The sequence below is a fragment of the Ictalurus punctatus genome, chromosome 4, assembly GCF_001660625.3.
Source record: "Ictalurus punctatus breed USDA103 chromosome 4, Coco_2.0, whole genome shotgun sequence".
In the NCBI taxonomy this organism is placed as follows: domain Eukaryota; kingdom Metazoa; phylum Chordata; class Actinopteri; order Siluriformes; family Ictaluridae; genus Ictalurus; species Ictalurus punctatus.
In genome coordinates, this window is record NC_071284.1 from 8,582,070 (window position 1) to 8,600,208 (window position 18,139).

Sequence of the window (18,139 nt, forward strand, 5' to 3'; positions counted from 1 at the left end):
CAAGGCTAAAAAGTGATAGCTAATGTAATCTTATGATGTATTGTGAGCTAGTACGATAATAAAGCGCACTAATACAGACTAACGGAAATTAAGTCAGTGGAGTCGCAAGGTGACTGCATGCTGTGCTAGCAGGAGAGTTATTTGACGGCTTTCATCTGGGTATGCTAATTAATATGTGTAGTACATGCTACAGTTACAGCATAAAGGTGTGTCACACCACCATGAAACATATTATATTTAAACATTTGAACTTTTGCTTCGCAGAAGTCAGTAGGAAGAAAGGTTTATTCTCCTTTACTGGTTGTTGGACCTGACTGTCCACTGGGCAACTATGAATTAAAAATCCCAGACATGAAATCTGCCTGTCCCAGGCGCCCAGGCTAGTGAATTGTCCACCCTGGGTTTTGTGAACTACAACCATTTATCCAACTCTCTCATTTACAGTGTAAACTCTTGTATCATGACAACTTTGATGGGCACAAAACAAATTATTTACCCACATACTTCCCAGTAGCAGAGTACCGCAGTATTGATTTCCTCTTGTCCTTTTATCATTTTTGTTCTTATCTAGTCTGGACAGTAAACTCATCTCAAGGGGAATCTCTTAAAGAGGCCAATTTCTCCTCTAATCTGTCTAATCTTATTATCTAGCCTAGAACAACCTAGCAGGTAGTGGACATCTCCCTTATGGCAATACCTCTGCTGAACCCTGATGCACTTATAGCTTTATATAATAGATGTTCCAGGAAAGCAAGAAGAATATACCCCTTCTGTTATTTCACCAATCCCCCCCCACAAAGAGGGTTCCATACACATCAGGCATATCGATTTGTCATCAGTAAAAGTCCAGATCGGTATAAAAATAAACTGCCTGAGTGTACTGCTGATGATGTGACTTATAACAATGATATGTCCACAAAATAAGTGGAATTCATCAGCTCTGAGTGACACAATTAATTAAAGAATGCACGTTTAGGGGGATTGATCGGGTTTTCATATCTCAGCCAGAGCTCAGGTGAAGTGTGCAAGCCCCTGAGGACAACATACGGACTGAAGAAAAGAGGATGTAAAAGGTCCATCCCAGTGGCACATTTAAGCAGCAGGCTATAGAGGCCAAGCGGAACAAGCCGACTAAAGAGAAATGCAGAAGCACTCAGTACAGCTGAGAGGAAGTCTGAATAAGTGCACAGCACACCAGGACGTAAGCTAAGTGGAAGTCTGAGTAACGATATAAGGCCCAGCGTACAGTGTGTGTGTGTGTGTGTGTGTGTGTGTGTGTTTGTAATAGATATATATATATATATATATATATATATATATATATATATATATATATATATATATATATATATAAAATATATATATACAAAATCCAATTACCACTCAGTGCCTTTGAGGACTGATGTGATTAGCACCTGCATGTCTACACAGAGGACATGACATGCTTGCTATTAAATAAACACACATGCAAAATTAATTATCTTTAATATGGTAATCTCTGTAGCAAAGACATGCTATGGGAATGGTACGTCTCACTGTGCAGATTAGTCATCAAAGAATGACCTGACCTAGCGTATGCTAGGCTATATTAGTATCACTAAGAAGTATTACTATGTGACATTCAGGAAAAAATGAGGAGTTCAAAGCTTTAAATGTGTTATACAGTGCTGTGAAAAAGTATTTGCCTGATTCCTTCTTTTTGTTCTAAACAAAAGACAAAATTGAAGTACTGTATTTCGGTAGAAGAAGAAGAAGAAGAAGAAGAAGTATAAGAGGAAAAAGATTAAGAAGAAGAGGAAAAAGATGAAGGCTTTTGAACAAAATTGGGCCTATAATACACTTTGACTCTTCAACTTTAAGAAAACATATTATATATATATATGCTGATTTTGTACGTTTGCCCACTGACAAAGAAATGATCATTCTATAATTTTAATGGTTGATTTATTTGAACAGTGAGAGACAGAATAACAACAACAAAATCCAGAAAAACCCACGTCAAAAATGTTATAAATTGATTTGCATTGTATATAATATATATATATATATATATATATATATATATATATATATATATATATATATATATATATATATATATATATATATATATATATATATATACACACACACACACACACACACACACACACACACACACACACACACACACATATACACACACATATACACACACACACACACTTTTTTGTAATATTATTTAGGCTTTCTTCCTGCAAATATCATTTTGGTTAAAAACCAGAAAAATGTCTAAAAGCTGTTTTAATGGAGCCGAAGTGGAATCTTCAAATGCAATTTCCTCCCCTTTTTTGGGGAACATAGAATTTAAAATGCTGGCTTGAGAGACATGCATACGAGAAGCATATTTTAGTTCTGGAAAGCCTGTAGACCTATATACAGTAGAAAATGTCACAATTTCACCATGTGAAGGATTTTCCCAGGCTGCAACGCAAACACAGTGTGTCTCTACATAGTTTTTTTTGCTATACTACACACCATGTTTCCAAAATAACTAACTTCTTCTACTTCACATGATTATCAGGTGGTATACTAATAGAGCCATGTTTTTTTTTCATGCAGAAAATCCATCTAGCACATATTAATGCTGTTCTCGCTAAGTGTGAGTGCGGAGTTGGGAGACAACTCTGTCCTTGTGCCAGCGAGGTCATGAGACCGTGTTAATACTCGCATGCTGCTCAGGATCCTTGGCAGATTTACGAGGAGACTATGCGTCTGGGATTGTGTCGGCTCGTGGGGCCCAGCGGGATTTAACACAATGCTCACACCGTTTAGGCAAAACACACAGATATGTGGATTTGTATGTCTGTGTGAGAGAGTAGAGATTCAGTCAAATTGGAGGTTTAACAGGTGCACTATTCTATCACTATTCCTAGATATGCGTTTATGTGATTTGGTGAGCGGCTGATGAATTAGTGTTGAGAACAAGGTCAGAAACAGTAAGCATGACTCCTCTTACCAGAGAGATTCATCGCGTCTTTCGGGACTTCCTTTAATATATGCGCGCGTGTGTGTGTGTGTGTGTGTGTGTGTGCGTGCGTGCATGTGCGTGTGCGTGTGTGTGTGCTTGCATATCAATTAATTCAAGGTTATGTTCATGTATTGTAGGAATCCTGATAACCATAGTGTTGGTTACCATTTGGTTCTCTCTCTCTCTCTCACACACACACACACACACACACACACACGCTGGTCATACTATCCTTAAAAGGACCTTCCACTGATGTAATTATTAATGCAGTTAATTAATGATATGCCTACACCTAAATCGAACCAGTAACCCCAGTAACCAAAAGAAAACCTGTTGGCTCTTATATGTTTTTAAATAAAAGCGTCAGTTTTTGTAAAAAAACAAACAAACAAAAAAAAAACAAGGATGAGTTTTCCTCATCGAGACTAGCTAAACTTCATCACAAGTTTAAAACTGTCAGATATTCCCATCCTTGTGGGGACATGTTCCTCAGCAAGACAGAAAAACATGCCCACGCACACACAGGGGACAAAGAACTGTGTCATTTGCAGTCTCTGGTCTCTGGCACACGGAGAACCTCCGCATTGGTAACCACATCCATATGCGTGCTGAAGACTCACTAGTTACACGTCTATACTTAAAGAACAGACTTGTGCCTCTGAAAAGTATCACACACAAACAGAGCTTCTTTAATAACGGCTCTGCACGCAATGTCCCGCTGAGCACTTAAACGCTCACTTTCCAAAAACGACTAGGATGTAAACAGCCAAAAAAGCAGGCAATTAAAAAAACAAAACAAAACAAACCAAACATCTGAAAACCCCAAATTTGTCCTGAGCATGTCTGCTGGCCAAGGATGCTGCGGCATGTTGAGTTCAGATCTCGTTGAAGATCAACTCCCATGTAAACAACCATGCGCATCTCAATAATGAGGACCGGGTTCTTAACGAGACAAACTCTTGAAAACATAAGTTGTGTGAAGTGCGAGATGTGCAGAGCAGGGCTGCCACGGCGGCCTGCTGAGGAATTCAAGCACTGTCCCCTTTGTCTATAATCCAGTTTAGCTTGAAATAAGTGGTTTACCAAAACCCAGTAGGAGGGAGAGAGGCTCTTTCATCCCCCTATTCTCAGCTTTTTGTAATTCAGCCTCAATCAGTTTAAAATGAAACAATTTAGCTTTTATGAAGCAGCCATGTGAGGATAATATCCTTGGAGATGAAGTGCAAAATGGACCAATTAGAAGAAAGGATGGGGGGGGGGGGCGCTTTATTTTTTTTTTAATTCAGAGAAAATTTTCCTTTCAAACACTGGGGAGGGAAAGTGGTTTAAGGAAAAAAAAAAAAAGATTAAATAAAAAACAGAATAATACCACAGTTGGTAAATGCATGATTTAGCTCATTTGGAGAAAGATTTCACGGACAAAGTGATACGCTAAAAATGAATATATCGGCACTTCAGGCATTGTCACAGTATTAATCCATCTTTATATACATCTAGCACAATTTGATTTTAAATCTGAAATGGGAATATGTCAAGCCTCTATATACAAATAAATTGAGTGCAATCTTCAAAAAACGTACACCACAGTGACAGAGCGGTGCCCATCGAAAATGCATAATGACAGACCATCAGTGAAAATGTTCTCACACAAGCAAACACACAAGGCCTCATTCAGTGTCGGAAAATTGCATGAACGTTCTCACTGTGCTTATAATTCAGAGGAATGAAGGCAAAGTGCTTGCAGGCAATGCACAGTCAGAGTCAGCCATTAAAATTGTGTGCACATCTCTCTATAGTCCCTCAATTAGTCTAACCATTTCTGCAAAGTGAAAATTAGGGTACGTTTACAAGACAACGATGTACTAAAATGGAAAAGTTTTTCCTTTGCGCTTTTGAAAAGTTTCGCGTACAGACGACAACATTATCAAAACGATCACCGTTCACATGGATCCACGGAAACGACTAAAAACGCTGTATTATGCATGCCAGCCCAGTAGTTGTGTAGCACGATCCTGCAATACCGGGGGTTGCATTGTCAGGACCGCAGTCCTTGAACCGGATTTCTAGGACCCTAGGTTTTTAGTGACAACGCTACCTACCGAATTAGAGGTCCAGTGACTGCACTTTTTCCTGGCAACATAGAAGATGGACAACAATCCGAGCATGAGCACCAAATGTGAATAAATGATATGTTTTAACATTAAAAACAACTGTGATGCACTGAATTGGACAGCAAAGTTAACGTAGTCGAAGTGACCGAGAGTTGCTAACTATAGTATACGTAGAAACCATCATATATTCGCTTATAATATACGGTGTGTGAGTGTGTGTGTGAATGGGTGAATGAGACACAGTGTAAAGCACTTTGGAACCACTAAGGTTAAAAAAAAAGCGCTATGTAAGTGCAGACCATTTACCATTTACTGTAAACAAACTTTTAAGAATGTTTATGAAAACCTTGCACTTTGAAACCCTTTTGCGTTTGCGTTTCCAGGCCCCAAAACGCAGTTGTCATGTCAACGAACAGCCAAAATGCATAAAAACTTTTCCGTTTTTAGTTGAAAACGTTAACCTTTAACTAGTTAATAGACTTGAGGCCTCAGTCCACTTATTATATTAACGAAACCCCTCGAATGGTCATCAGAGGAACTCCGTGATGGATAGACTCTCTTATTGGTTTACAGAACATAAGGATGGAAGTAAGATCATAGAAGATTCTGACTGTGGTGAGAAAATATGAAACACTGTTGAAGGAAACAATGTCCAGACCAAACCCTTCTACTTTTTACATCAGATATCTGGTGTCTAAGGGCGTTTTCACACTTGGCTTGAATACACAAGGCTGTTTCTGGGTTTGTTTGGTGGATGGGCACATAATCACAGGTTTGCTTTCACATGGAAGAATTCCTCCAGAACCATGGTTCGAATGTGTAATCCCCCTTTCCCCACTACGGTATAGAACAGTGCTTTTTGGATGCATGGCATGTCATCGTCAACAAGTAGCAATTTGTGAATAAGAAGATTTTTAGCTGAGTGAGCTAATTACAGTGCTCCAGTCCTATGGAAGTCTGGCTTTGTATATCAGGCTTTCTGTCTCCTCTGCTGACTATAACAACCCTTTCCCCACCATCACGCAGCTTGAAACAGGAAGTAATGGGACAAGTTGAACCAATCACGTGACGTGGAGCACTTCTACACCTCATGTGGACCACACCATTGTCTACAGCAGTGGTCACCAACCCTTTTCCTGGAGATCTACCGTCCTGAAGACTTTAGCTCCAGCTATGATCGTGCCCACCTGACCATCCAATCATTGACTTAAGAAGTTCTTGTTCAACTAAAACAGATTTTGGTTGGACATGAAACCTGAAGGAAGGTAAATCTCAAGGAAGAGGGTCGGTGACCACTTGTCTACAGGCTTTCCATGTGTTCTAACTATGTGCATTTATTTAAATATAAAATAAAATAAAGCTCCAGCTGTTTTTATTTGATTTTTGACTAAATTACAGTATAAAAAGTCTACATAGAAATTTACAAAAAACCTACAGTATTCGATTTCACTGTTAAAATCTGAAGCCTATGAGTGGGATGTGAACACAAGGTGGCTTCCTGACAAGTCACGGTTCTCCACGGGAAAATGCCATTTACAGAACCTTTCACACCAATTAACAAAATATATTTGGATGTCATGCTTGACCCCAGCAGGTTGTGTTGTCAGCATGCAAATAAGAGTGTGAACATGTGCGCACTCTTTTCCCAATATAGCCTCATTTGACACCATTAATCTGATCCATGCATTAAGCATATTAACAGTAAGGGCTGCCCCCCCATGCTTTTTCCACGTGTAGAGATTTCTAGACTAGTTGCTCGCACGCCACAGCTTGCTATTTCTGATTGACAGAGAAAATTTTGATTGCTCTAATAGACAGTATTGAATGTCATTGCTTACCCATAATTATCCTGTGGCTACAGAGCATTATAGTGATGAAAATTGGACACTGACTGAAATGAAAACAAGAGAATTTCTATGTTGACATGTGCGCTGTGTATTCATGAGATTTAGCAAAGCTATGGGCAAAAATAGCCATTTAAGTACAGTGAATAAATGAATAGAATTATTTAATGATTTGAACACTGCAAAATTACATACAATGAAATGACAGAGGAAATACCCCGGAAAGCCAGAGGTTTTTTAGCCACTTCTTTATAAAATACTGGACAACATCTCACAAGTGCAAGGAACATGATTGCAGTTGCAGGATCACTGCATTTTAAATCTGTACCATGTGTACTGTACACAATCTCTAATGCTCTATTAGAAATGGGACAAGAGCAAGTTGCAAGTTACTTTTAATTGTTTGAGATCTATTGCTAGAAATATACAGAAATCCTCTCAGGCACTATCTTTTAATGAGGATGGTTAATGAGTGGTTCCGGCCTCTGTTCTTAAACACACTCCATATAAGACATTCTCACTCTGCGGATAGCAGATGAGAAGGCTGGATTAGTGTGTTTAACCTGCAGCACCCAAAAAAGTCCGGCTTATCTCTTAGAGCCAAATCCCTCAGCACGAGAGATCACCAACAACACCTCAGCAGAGTTCCCTGCCAAAACCTAGCACATGTAGGAGCCAGACAGAAAGCAGAGATGGCCAGGAATTAGTCTCCAATAAACAATGACATTTATTACTGCAGAGGCTGAGATAAGTTAAATGAAACAAATCCCTGGGCTTCCAGACTCTCAAATCAAGATCCTGCATTCATGTGATATGCTTTAGTGAACACACATACACACTTCCAAGCTTTTTAAACGGGGTCTAACATTGATAGAAAGCTCACCGGCCACTTTATTAGGAACATTCATGCTCATTCACGCAATGAATCCGAATCAGCCAGTCAAAATAAAACTCAAGAGCTGATGTTCGCATCAGTCATTAGAATGAGAACAAAAAATGTTATCTCTCTAGCATGGCTGTTGATGCCTGATGGGCTGGTTTGAGTGTTTCTACTGATCTCCTGGGATTCTCATATAAACCAGACAGAATGGTGCAAAAACATCCAGTAAGCGGCAGTACTGTGGGCAGAAACACTCTGATAACAATGGTCTGTGGGGACAGTCACACTGGACTGAGCTGACCAGACAGGAAGGCTACGGTAGCTCGAATAACCACTCTACAATCGTGGCGAGCACAAAAGCATTTCAGAACATGACATGCCAAACCTTGAAGCGGATGGGCATCAACAGCATGAATCCGTGGACCCAGCTTTCCTTGTGGTGGTAGTGTTATGGTGTTGGGAATGTTTTCCTGGCACACCTTGAGCCCCTTAATACCAAATGAGCATCGCTTGATTCCCACAGCCTATCTGAGTATTGATGATAGATACCTCAAGCATGATAATGCACCACAAAGCAGTCTCAAACTGGTTCTCTGAACATGACAATGAGTTCACCTAACTAAGAATCGAGGCTGTTCTAAGTTTAAAGGATGGCACTAACATTTATTCATGTACAGTACTCAATAGAGAGTTGAGAAAAGAGAACAACTGGCCAGTTTTTAAATCAGCTATGCAAACTCTCCATGAACCATAATAAGAGAAATATACAGAAGTGCACCTTTTCTTGACCCTGAAATCCAACCAATTAGGTTTGGTTTTATTGGCCGGTCCCGTCAAATTACTTTATATTGGCTCTCCTCATAGAAGAAAATCATGGTCACATTGCAGGAGTACGTTTTTATTTTCCGAAGCCTTACTGGCAGACGATTTCAAAAGTTTTTTGGTTTCAGAAGCTCTGTCAGAGCCATGAGCTTCCCTTTTAAACTTCCAACTTCACTCGAAGTGTAGTAAGTACAAACAATACCTAGGATTAATATAAATCATGGCTGCAGGCAGCTAAAGCAGTCTTGAATAAAGAGAAAATAAAAACTCCATGTAGAATACGCCAAACTCGGCTTACTATCTAATCAAGGACACTATCCTGGGCCAAGTTCAATATCTGGCAAAAGCAACAGAAACTCCTGCAATTCGGCAGTATGGCTGAATTTTCAAAGAAGAAAATGGAGTTTGATTCCATTCAAGGTGATCAGTGTGTAAGAAAGGCCATACTTGTAAAACAAACAGCAAAAATTTTTTAAGGCTGTGAATGATGTTCGATTTTAAACCTAGGTGTATGAAACTTTATATGTTATAAAGAAGTTAAACATTTAACATCCATCAAGGCGATATGCAAAGCTCACTGCAGATCAAAAAAGTCAAGAATGATGGTTGGCAAGCGATTTGCTTATTCTCCAAACGACTCTCCATCCAACAGCTGGGTCAGAAGACCTCAGCCATCACGTCCATATCAGAGACACCAAGAAGTAATTTTTCTACCTATATATAAATAATAAGGAGCTTTGCAAGGCAGCCAAGAGAAACACTTGCAACTATGCATCATTGTCGGCCAAAAAGGTGGAAGAATTCAAATACAAATAAAGTGATGACAAGAAGAAATCTTTATTACCAACATACTTGAATGCATTTATGGCAAGAACTTCCTGAGCGTGACCATGGAAACACCTCAATGGTCCAATCTCCAACAGCTTCCAGCACCTTTCTCTGTTGGCGTTTGTTTAGCCATAATGTTTCTGCTAGGCTGTGCAAGTCCACACCCCCAACCTGATGAAAAGAAAGGCTGATTCATTCCTTCAGCGGGGAAAATAGAGAGGAACATCATGTCTGCACTTTTAATCAGGGGTTCATCTTATCAAGCAGAATGGCTTGAACATAGAGGTTTAAAAAGACCAGTGCATGAAAAGTCTAATCCATTCTTGACAGCTCGGCCTCAATGAAATGCAGCTATTGCTCAGTTCAAAACGCATTACTTAAAAATGCTCCAATTATGCACACTATTAACTGAGAGCATGTGCAATCACAGCACAGATCTGAGGCAAGACTCCAGTTATGGACTGCACTCAGATGTCAGCTGTCGGAAATTCACGATTTGAAATTGCAGTCGTTTTTCTCCAAGAAAGAGACTGATTCCAACGTGCGGTTTATGACATGTTTAGACTTCTTCCCTTTCCACCACATCACTGTGACAGTGTACAGAAAGTGCAGCGCTGTTTGTGTTGGCTGAGCTTAACCAGTGAGAATAAAGTCTATGTAAGTGAGTGTGATGTGATCAGTTGTGGTATACATCAGCCTGCTGTTTTATGATACAGTGGTGTGGTCATCTTAGGTTTCTAATAAAAAAAAAAATAAAATAAAAAAAAATCTAGGAATCACACTGAAGAAACCCAGTCAGAACAATGCCCTGACACACTTTTATAAGAGCGGAAACCACACCATGCTTTCTACACTTGACCACACAGCTGGTGGTGGGATGGAGTGAGTATCTCGGTCCTTTAGCATTCAAAGCAAAAGTTAAATGCATCCAAAGAAAAAAAGCACATATTAGGATCCAGTTCATGGATCATGGAACTTTCATCTCAATGCACACTTTAGCTCAAAAAAAGTTCCCTTTTAATTCTTAACCACTGTTGGTTAGTTTCTGGCTATAAAGAAGACAATTCAAAGTGGTTTGTGATGTTACTATTATCCCATTTGACTCGTTCCATGCACTCTGAACAGATAATACATCTGTTTTGAATTTGACTTGAGGGAAATAAACAGATATGGAAGTATGTCCATTCATCTGTTAACATTCTGCTTTCATCATTAACTTTTTTAAGCCATGTCATCAGTTCACTAATCAGACCTGAGAGAGTAAATAAAGTGGAATATTTCTCACTTTCTAACCTAATGTCTCTAGCACTGTAGCTAGCCTCTGGTCTCAGGTGGTAGAGCGGGTTGTCCACTAATCGTAGGGTTGGCGGATCGATTCCCGGCCCACATGACTACACATACCGTAGTGTCCTTGGGAAAGACACTGAACCCCAAGTTTCTCCCGATGGCAAGTTAGCACCTTGCATGGCAGCTCTGCTACAAATGGTGTGTGAGTGTGTGTGTGTGAATGAGAAACAGCGTAAAACGCTTTGGATAAAAGTGCTATATAAGTACAGACTAGGGATGCACCGAAATGAAAATTCTTGGCCGAAGCAGAATACAATGAAAAACTTGGCCGAAGGCCAAAACCGAACACGCTTTTTCCATTTATTTTGAGATTTTTTTCACCACTGCATAAATTAAATAGCCAAAATGTGCTTTTTGCTATTTTGTCTTGCTTTTCAAAGAAAAAAATTACATGCAAAAACATTACAAAAACTACAATTTCAAAATATTTATTTAACACTGAACATTTTTTTTCATTCCAGCAGGCATAGGCTACCAACAAGGCACAATATAACTTTAAATAAATAAATGAGCAAAATAAAAATATTTTGATGTGGTCATCTTTGAGCCTCCCTTGAATAGCCGATGTTAGGCCTATAACTGACTGTTGAAAGAATTTAACGCTCTGTAGCCTACAACAAAAAAGTGCATTAAAAAGTGCATTGACAAGAGTGCAAAAAAATGCTTCTATTGGGTTCTATACAGCTGATTATATTGGGGATATATACCGCTCGTGTCCCTGTACACCTCGCGGAGTTTTATAGTAGATATAGTATAGTTAGATACGTTGTTAATGTTATGTTTCTTGATAGATTTAGTTAGTTTAAACTATAGATTAGTTCATTTAGTCCCCGCTGGTTTTTCCGCTCCCAGTCCATAGTACTAGTGCATGTTTCTTGTTTTGTGTTTTGACCCTGTTTTCTGTGACTTTGATTCTTGCTTTGCCCCGTTTATGCCTGTTTGCCGATTGCCCGAAACCTTTGCCTGTATTGACTACGTTTTTTGGATTACGATTTGGATTTGTCTGCCTACCCTTAATGAAAACGTCTTTACCTGCTTCCGTACTCTACTCCCTTACGTCTCGCGATGTGACAGAATACTCTGGAACAGAAACAAAAAAAGTAAACATCCGAAGAGCACGTAGCTCGCGCACGCGCCCCCTCATCGAGGTCGTGACATTCGCGCGTCTCACTCTGGTTGCTAGGCTATTTGGTCGTGTCATCAAACACGTCAGTGTTCGGTCAAATTTATTCTGCATTTTCACTTATTCGGCCGAACACCGAAAATGCTTTTTTTGCTATTTTCGGCCAAATAATTTCGGTTGCCGAACATTCGGTGCATCCCTAGTACAGACCATTTGGTCTGGTGAGCTGCCTTCAGTGGAATAATTCACATAAATGCATGTGATTGGATAACCCACAACAGAGGATCTACTGCAGAAGCTGCACTGGTTCATGTTTACGAAACTAGAGTTGCCAAACTATAGCTAGTTTTATTATATGTTGATCATCAGCATTTTTTAAGAACTCGGATTGGGCCACTGAAATACTTTGCTGGGTCTTCATCTCAGCCGAGGTCCACTCCTACACTATGGTCACTATTTACACCGGACATAGGCTAGTGAACAAGATACAACAGTCCACAGTGATGAAAGTGTAAAATGATACAATGGCTTAGTGGTTAGCACATGTGCCTCACATCCCCAGGTTGGGGATTTGTTTTGCATGTTGTTTTACATAGTTTGCATGTTCTCCCCGTGCTTCGGGGTTTTCCTCCCCAAGTCCAAAGACATGCGTTATAGGTAGGGCTGCAACAACTAATCGATAAAATCGATAATTAATATAATTGACAACGAATTTCATTATGGATTATTTGGGTCTGTGATGTCACTGTGGATAACCCCCGTCAGTGACATCACTTCCCAATGGTGAAAAATGCATTTCTATGCATAAAACACATCTGAAAAACAGCAGAGGTCACAGACTGAGCTGCTCCAGGAAAAGTGCAGGATCCAGGTTGTCCAAAACAGGAGAATATTTTATATTAAGCGCATCACACAAACTTGTAAGCGTATTAACGTGGCTTGCCATGTCAGATCCTGCGACAGATGCGAGTGCTGTTTAATGTATTCCAGACATGTTTTCTTCAGCGCAGAAATGACATTTTTACGTTTATATCCCTATCTGTAACCGTTCTAAATTCATGCCAGTATTTCTATTTTACATAAAGACTCGTCCTGACAGCGAGTGAGTCTCCATTACACTTCAATAAATGAGCCCGAGACCACATATGCACATCAATCAAACAGCACGTAATAGAAAGGAAGAGCAATAACGCTGACTAAAATATTAATTTTGATCAAATATGTTGTTTGATGCTATATTTAGCATATTTAGAAACAAAAGTAATTGTGTTTTTTATGAGACCAGTAACTGTAATGGGGTTATAACATGTAATTGTATATAAATGTAAGAAGTGCCCTACATTTACAGAATAAAGTAACATGTTACTGAGTTCAAATGAGTGAATGTGTGTGTTACCTCAGAACATTCAACCTCTTACCAGTAACACTTAGTCGGTCCTTTTGTTTTTCTTTTTGTAGCATTTTTAATATAGTACTTTAACTTCCGCTTTAAAGCTTGTGGGCAATCCGTTGTTTTTTTGTTTTCAAAATATAATGTTAAAATAATTTTTTAAAAATCCTTTGCACAGTATATAGCATAGCCCACATACATACATTTAATACCCTTTTCATAGCCTTCAATTTGCTCAATGTTTGAAGGACAACATTGGGCAGAATGTGAAATAACATGTTTTAAAAAAAAAAAAAAAAAAAAAAAAACCCAGAGAAAAACACCTGAACTTTTAATCCAACTAATCGACTACCCGAAGAAATAATCGACAGATTCATCGATTACCAAAATAATCGTTAGTTGTAGCCCTAGTTGTAGGCTGACTGGCATTTCCAACTTGTCCACCTCATGTGAAATTATAGATTTTATTTTAGTTATTAGGTATAAGGGATGCACCTGTATCGGTATTAGGACCAACACTGTTCCAAAATGCTACGTCAGTAATTGCACGCAATTTTATGTCATGAACACACGTTGACTCACAATACAGATCAAACACGAGAACATGGGACATGTCTTTATCTCAGAAACACGTTGCTATCATGCCTGTGACATTTTATATACCTTTGAAACAGAATATCACAACATGCGACAATATGACAATACATCCTCAAAAGTGGGACAATAACATCGCAATGCTCTAGACAACATTTCCCCCATGTTTTATTGTTAAATAATATATTTGTATAGACATTAAATGAAAATATTGAAATAAAAGTAACAAAGTTTTCAAATGTTTTAAAACACAAGCACTACTGTGCTTAGTTAACACTGGAGTGCTTCAAGAGCTCTGGTGCTGTAATACTTGTTGCATGAGGGATGTCTGCATCATCATTCATTATTTATAGATGAGATTCTGGCATCCAAAGAGATAGAGAGAGATTATGATTATGAGCGTGATATTTATTATTCTACAAATGACTTGGGCATTAATTTGCAGTTACACTGCTAGTGTAAATGTGTGTTGGTGCCTGAGGGCAGTCTTTTCTTGAGAATGTCAAATACAGATTATTATACAGTTTACACAATTTCTTTCGTATGTATAAGAATATGGCTACTGTGAGGATGTCAGGATTGGGTGCTGGCCAATCTGCAATCTTTAATATTGAGATCTCCGTCTATTTTTCATACTGCTCATCCTACACAGGTTCATGGGGGATCCTGGGGCGTGGAACTCTGGGTATAAGGCAGAGACAGGGTGCCAACCTATCACAGGGCACCAATCCATCACAGGGCACAATCTGACATACATTCACACACTATGAACAATCTGGAAATGCCAGTCAGCCTACAGCGCACGTCTTTGGACTGGGGGCGGTAACTGGAGTACCTGGAGGAAACCCTGAAGCACGGGGAGAACGTGCAAGCTCCGTGCACACATGGCGGAGGCGGGAATCGAACCCCCAACCCCGGAGGTGTGAGGTAAGCGTGCCACCAGATTATAGAATATTTAAAAATGGAAAAAATATCTCTATCAAATACCCTCATATTCTAGCAAGTAAAACACTGAGGAAATTCCTTGTCATTTATTAGTATTATAATCTCATAGTTGAAACTATAACAGAATACAAAAAAAAGAATATAATTTTTCAAATTCACAAATATTAATGAGGTCTTCAACAAAACACGTCTTTAATGTCTACTGACGATTACAGATAACCTCTTCTACAATGCGTAGACAAAAAAGGCAAGCAGTGGAAAGAAAAAGATTTATGATCAACTGTAAATGAAACACATGTGGCTGAATCTCTGTGCAAAGATGTCTGGGAAGACTAGATAAGGGAGTGTCTCATGCTTTTGAGGGGAAAAACAGGAAGCGTGGGTGTTTGTGAATATTTTAATCATGACTCCTTTTTGCAAATCTTAAATGCTGCTTGTTCCAACTGTCCCTGTAGTCTTGGCCTCTACTTACAGCATGATGGCTGGTTACATGCTCCGCTAAACAGCATTCTTCTCCATTACAGAATCCTTAGAGGGCAGAGAAATTCCCAGAGGAGCTTGCTGGAGTTTCCAAGGTTGACATGAGTATGATTTGTGATCGTCCTAATGCTTCTCTGACCTCTATTGTTTTGGAGGCATGTAGCATCATGGCTGTTATATTGCTTATGAGAACTATGCAGCCATATAAAATCTTAGCCTAGCCTGGTAAAATGATTGAAGTCACAGACTTTTCAAGGCCAAGCTTTATGCAACTCAGCTATTATTTTCATGATCTATATAAAACATGTCCAAGTGGATTATAAAGGAAGCAACTCAGACGGGATCGGCATATCATCAATACAGTAATAGATTGTGACATAATGCAATGCAGAATTTAATTTTTCCTCCTTTTCAATGTTAAACAATTAGTTTTTTTGTAGACATTAAATTAGGTGTAGAATACAACAAGGCATGCCATTATAGGAATATAATCAATAACTGTGGGTATAATTATTTTCTCATAACTGCATGTCCTAACATTTGTTTATATTTCTTAAAAGAACGACATACTTAATAAAAAAAATTCCATTTAGAGCTAATGTTGCGGAACTTCCAACAAGTTAGTTCCACATATGTTACTTTATAGCAGCTATAAACATTCCCTCCCCAGACTGTTTTTTTTCCCCTTTTTCTTGAAGTTAAAAACAAAACAAAAAACAAAAAATGCTGCTTTCCATGTAACCAAGAAACTGAAATGCCCTCTGTCCCGAAGACATTCCTGTGTCTGAGAACTTCAAGTCACAGATTTTCCTCTAACTGTTATAAAGCTTTAAAACTGGAGACTCATTCCATAAATGCTGTATAAACATCTCGCAGCAAACAAGAGCTCCAGTTTTCTTCTTTACAACACTGTATATTAGTGTTGTAATAAGCTAAAGCTTAAGCTCTTACCAACTGCACTCCATATATTCAATACACAACATTAATTTATCATACGTTTTAAAAGTGAGAGAAAGAGGGAGTGAGGAGGGAGTATGTGGGTGAAAAACAGCTGCAGAATATCATTGATTCAGCTTGAGTCCATTAGCATAAACAGCACAGTTTTCACATAATCAGCACTAGGGAGGAGGTGAGATTGTCCAATTATCTGATAATCCACTTAGTCGTCATTAATCATGCTTAAGCTGCCGTGCTTCTTATAGTATTACTGATAAATATGCATATAGAAATAGATACTTCAAATACGCCTAGGTAGAGATGAAGTGTGATAATGAATGAGTACCTTCAGGGTACAAAACTTTTTACGGAATCCCTCTTTTGTTTTTTTCCTACACTGTTAAACTGTTCAGTGAGCTTCGTTTAGTATAAAGCAGCAATGAGGTAGGTATGTCACAGCAGACTGAAACCATAATTATCATGTATTTATTTATTTATTTATTCCGAATCCAGCATCATTCATTATTTATCCATGAGAATCTGGCATCCAACGAGAAAGAGAGATAAGTGTGATTATATATCATTATAACAGCTTGGTCTTTAATCTGGAGCTAAATGGCTACTGTGAACGTATGTTCTTAGGAGCCTGAAGGCAGACATTTCTAGTGAATATAGAAGTCTTGCATACAGTTTATACACATTCCTCCTTATATAAGAATATAAACAAGACAATTCAAGAAGAAATTACAGCCGAAAAAAATCCCGAAATGCATACATCTGTACTTTTTAGAGCATTTATGAGTATTGATCTATCCGATTGCATTTAAAAAGCCACAAAAAAAAAACAACATTAAAAAAAAATCTTCAGAAATCAATCAATAAGTGTCAGTGTTAAGAAAATCGCTGATGCATAAAACTTCAATCTGCCTATGTAGAAGTTTATGTACACATACATATTACTCTTACATAAATAAGTTGACGGTACGTTGACCATGTGATGGGATACAACATGATGAGATGAGCAATACCTCAGAAATGCTTTAGCTAGGCAAGATTAGTTGATTGCATCCTACAGAAAGTCTATAGCTCATGTTAGTTAAAATGGACAATGAGACAGATTAACTATACGGAAACTGCTTCCAAGAATCGTCACTGCTTCTGCTAATTAGCAGCTACATAATATGATGCAAAGAAATATATAGTGTACATTAATTTCACTCATTTCAGATTTGAAAGGCAGTGATGCCAAAGTACACTGGTTAGCTAAGTAAACTAGCCAGCCAATTGTTCTGCTAGTAACTCCCCCAGCTTTATTTATTTATTTATTTATTTTTAATAAGATATCTTGGCTTAACCCTGATCAACTATTGTACACTTTCAACTTCTAACTGAACCATTCTTATAACAAGCTGCCATACATAACCTAAATTTGAACTATGCGCAGAAGAAAAATAAAAGTGAGTCAGTTGAGCTGGCAGCTAAAATGTTAGGCGGTAACTAATAATCAGGAGTAACAGCAGTGCCACAAGACTCAGGCAGCATCTAAAAGGACCTCCTCCTTCACCGCACACTGAGTACAGACATATAAAATCTAATGTAATATGGTACTGCTTGGGGATGTGTACATATCTACCTCTAAAAAGGAGCTACAAAACAACAGGAAACAACATGTTCTGCAACAAAGTAAAATGAAAGTTTATGTGTGTCAAGCATCCTGCGTGTCTTGTAAATGTGCAATTCCCAGGAAGATTAAGTAGTTAAGACCTTTTCATAAAAGAAAATAGCACAGCCTAAAGATATGCTCCTGCTCCTATTCAGGAAAGTAATTC

General features: G+C 38.5%; 1 protein-coding gene across 9 annotated transcripts in view; it reads right to left on the bottom strand.

The window, feature by feature from the left end:
- tmtc2b (transmembrane O-mannosyltransferase targeting cadherins 2b) overlaps positions 1–18,139 on the bottom strand; it is a 108,786-nt gene that overhangs the window by 25,619 nt on the left and 65,028 nt on the right. The window lies entirely within an intron of this gene.